Below are 4,440 nucleotides of genomic sequence, written 5' to 3' on the forward strand. Positions count from 1 at the left end.
GTAAGTCGGACTCTACCCAGGTCGGGTAAAATAGCCCTCCGATAACAAAGAGAAATAAGCAGTTGCTGGTCTTGCCGACCGGGCTTTACGTCTGGTTTGTGCGGGATAACCGCGAACAATCAGGAAGCAAGGAAACTGATAAGTCAGCAGGTCCAAAGGACACCACCGAGCGAAGGAAACCCAACTAAGTGGATCTCGATCGGCTGCGTATGACTCCATCAAGTATCTTGTCATACCCTTTTGGGAGTTTGTGTCACTGACAGCATGGCATGTCCAACAAGCAATCGTACATTAGAAGCTTCCAAGCTGTTACATCAGAGGATTGCATGGCTACTTAAGGTATAGTGTCAGGGATATTTTATGACCTGTCTCTTCCTAGGACACTTAGGAAGATGTGCCTATGCCTTGAGATGCATGTCATATTGATATTATAAAGGGGGTTCCTAGATATAGAGAAAGGTATGCACAACTTCATCTTCTACATCTACTTGCTACAGTTCCCCTTTCTTTGGATCACCGAAACTGACTTAAGCGTCGGAGGGTCAACGCTTGGAACTCCTTCCTGGTCCAGCACTGACGTTTGTTGTCTTGCAAAGCTACATGGAGTCTTTGCCACCACTACAAGAAAAATCCTCATAGACATCGGTGGAACAACAACAATTTTAAGCAAAAATCGATATCTTTGAGTATTTTACACCGGGTTTTCCAAAAACTGGTGTCTATAAGGACAGATTTTCGCTCATAGACTTCACTTTTTTAGCCGATGTCTATGAGCGCCTTTTTTTTGTTAATAGACATCGGTTTTAACAACGATTTTTAAAACCCGGTGTTAATGAACCAAAAAAAATAATTTAATTTTTCCACCAGCCAAAATTTACAACACTTCACAAAGTTCCCTCCAAACCTAAACCAATATCGCGCCCCCTCTCTCAGCCGAAACCTAAACCTAAACCTTCGACCATCTCTCTCAGCCTCATCTCCCTCTTCCCCTTCCTGGATCTCTTCCCCTTCCTGGATTGACGCCCCTTCCTCTCCCAATTAGGATCAAAATCACCTGCTTCGGTCCTAAGCAAAATCGCAGTATAAATCGTTCCATTCTGCCTCCTCGTCCGATCCTCTCTTCCTCCTCCTCCTTCCTCTCTTCGCTCTTCCCGGCTAAGGTAGGGGCCGATGAGATCGCATCGAAGCACTTGATTCATTCGATTCCGGTTCCCGTTCACGAAACCAGTTTCTTTCGATCGAGGTGATGGCGGACGTGCAGATGGGGGAGACGGAGACCTTCGCATTCCAGGCGGAGATCAACCAGTTGCTGAGTCTCATCATCAACACCTTCTACTCCAACAAGGAGATCTTCCTGCGTGAGCTGATTAGCAACGCCTCGGATGTGAGACATCGCTGCTTTCCATGTTGCTGCTCCCGTTTTTTTCCCCTGTGTTGTCATTGTTGAAGCAAATCGTGTGACTGCAAGCACTCGATAAGATCAGGTTCGAGGGTCTCACCGACAAGAGCAAGCTGGACGCCCAGCCGAAGCTCTTCATCCGCCTCGTGCCTGACAAGGCGAACAAGACGCTTTCCATCATCGACAGCGGCATCGACATGACCAAAGCTGGTAATTTCTCTTCTCCGCACCTTGTCGGGATGCTCGTTCGAATGTTTGCATTCACTGCAAGTAGTTCATCGTAATCCAACTTTTTGAGGGTACACCATTTTTCGGTAAATGATGCTCTCCAAGTGATGGATCGGCGAAACCTGAAAACATGAAATAGATAGAACATTGATAATTATTTTTGTCTTTGTAGATCTGGTGAACAATTTGGGCACTATCGCACGGTCTGGCACCAAGGAGTTCATGGAGGCACTCCAAGCCGGCACGGATGTGAGCATGATTGGTCAATTTGGTGTCGGTTTCTACTCTGCCTACCTGGTCGCCGAGAAGGTTATTGTGACGACCAGGCACAATGACGACGAGCAGTATATCTGGGAATCACAAGTTAGTGGTTCATTTACTGTCACAAGAGACACAGCCGGCGAGCAGCTCGGCCGGGGAACCAAAATCACCCTCTACCTCAAAGAGGACCAGGTACTTGTTTATCTCTAAATAGTCTAGATTTTTAGCTGCTACCGTAGTTTTCTCAATTTCTCCCACCAGTTAGTAATTAAAGATACAAATTGCCCCATCTTGTAGTTGGAATACTTGGAAGAGAGGAGAATTAAGGATCTGGTGAAGAAGCACTCGGAGTTCATCAGCTATCCGATCTATTTATGGATAGAGAAGACCACCGAGAAAGAAATTAGTGACGATGAGGATGATGAGGAATCGAAGAAGGAAGAGGACGGAGACATTGAAGAAGTCGACGAAGACAAGGACAAAAAGTCCTAGAAGAAGAAGGTGAAAGAAGTCTCCCACGAATGGCAGCAGTACAACAAGCAGAAACTGATCTGGCTGCGAAAGCCAGAAGAGATCACGAAGGAAGAGTATGCTTCGTTCTACAAGAGCCTGACCAATGACTGGGGGGAACACTTGGCCGTGAAACATTTCTCCGTAGAAGGACAACTCGAGTTCAAAGCCATCCTTTTCGTGCCAAAGCGTGCTCCGTTCGACCTATTCGACACTAGAAAGAAGATGAACAACATCAAGCTTTACGTGTCGGGCGCTGAATGATGGACGCTGAATGACCAGAAATGCCTTAAGGTACTTCTATAGATTCTTCCCAATAGTCTCCTTTGAAAGCTTCAGAAGTGGAGAAACGATGGACGCTGAATGATTTTGATATCGGGAAGCCCCTTGGAAGAGGAAAGTTCGACTATGTCTACCTGGCCAGGGAAAAGAAGGTATGAAAGTCAACTCTGACAGATTTATCTAACGCTTTTCTTAAACTAATAATATTGTCAAATTAAGAATGGTGAAAGCTTGAATTTCCAGTGTCGGCCCTCTTTAATTTTGTTAGCTTCGAGTGACTGCTCAAATGCATAGCATACTAGAGTTCGTTTTCCTGGTACGTTCATTATGTTATAACTGATTTCTTTGTGTCATTTTAGCGAGGCAGAGTAACCATATCGTGGCATTGAAAGTGCTTTTCAAGAGCCAGCTCAAACAATCTCAAGTTGAGCATCAACTGCGACGTGAAGTTGAGATACAAAGCCACCTCCGACATCCAAACATATTACGCCTATATGGTTACTTCTATGATCAGGTTCGGCTCTATCTTGACTTATAAAGATTGTAGACATATTGAACCTGAATTTTGTTTATGCCACCTCAGTTGACCTAGATTTTGTATCACAGACTCGAGTTTACTTGATACTGGAATATGCAGCTAAAGGTGAACTCTATAAGGAACTACAAAAGTCCAAATGCTTCAGTGAGAGGCGAACTGCTACAGTGAGTTCTTTGCAAACACACACTAACGGTTATCAGTGTATGAGCTTTTATCTATTATTGCCAATGAAGGACTAGCACTCTAATCATGTACCCATAGAATTTGCAGTTCCTTTCTCACTGTATGTACAAGTGTTGTGCATTTGCAAATTTAATGAGGCTAGTCTGTCTGCAAACTTGAACAAACGTTCTGATAATTTATAAGCTTTATGTGTTTTTTTAGAAATGCCTTAAGGTACTTCTTAATGAATTTTCCCATGTTGTCCAGGTACTTCTATAGATTCTTCCTCATGATATTTTTGTTTATCATGGCAACGTCCAGAAGTCTATGGCAGCCACTTCTGCTGAGGGTGGCCTCGATCCCATACTTGCCTACACTGCCGGAGCAGAGATCGAGCAGCTGCAGTGGTCTTCCTCCCAGCCCCACTGGGTTGCCATTGCCTACTCCACTAAGCTTCAGATTCTGAGAGTTTAATGGAAAGCAAATGGATATTAGAGCAGTAAAGATATTGCCTTTGACTCAACGCTTTTCATTGTACTACATCAAGATGATACATTGGATTTATTTGGATTAAATTAGGAGGAAATGTAGCACAATTACTCAGTACTATTTGATTCTATTTACTGAACTGGTACCTGGTAGCACCCCACTCAATTGATTGCATAATTAGTGCATAGCTTCATTTCATGTCCTATCATTTCTCTATTGCACTAGGCTTTTGATTATTTTTGGGGTATAGTTTCCTTATTACTTGCAGGATCAGAATACTAGTTGGATGAATTGTTTGGATCCTCTACTAGCATGTTCTTCAGTTTGCCTTTTTTTTTTTAATTTACTGATAACCTTCTTGGGCATTAAAATTATATTTTCTTTTCTATTAGAAACTTACATCTTTGCAGATATTTGCCTTCTTCTGTGTATCTTCCTGCTTAACTTTATTTAGTTGCTTTTGATCTTTGTATAGCACTAGTTATACATTTTTTTTAAGAGAGATGATTTAGGCGTGTTTAAGATCTTGGTGGATGATTCATTGGATTCGTGGTGTTGGATATTGTCAGGT

The 4,440-nt window shown here is 43.0% G+C and overlaps 1 pseudogene; it reads left to right on the forward strand.

Annotated features, from left to right (window-relative positions):
• The first annotated feature begins 1,246 nt into the window (after positions 1-1,246).
• LOC122048378 lies at positions 1,247-3,457 on the forward strand (annotated as a pseudogene).
• The last annotated feature ends 983 nt before the right edge of the window (positions 3,458-4,440 follow it).

The sequence above is a fragment of the Zingiber officinale genome, chromosome 2B (genome assembly GCF_018446385.1).
Source record: "Zingiber officinale cultivar Zhangliang chromosome 2B, Zo_v1.1, whole genome shotgun sequence".
NCBI classification, from domain to species: Eukaryota; Viridiplantae; Streptophyta; class Magnoliopsida; order Zingiberales; family Zingiberaceae; genus Zingiber; species Zingiber officinale.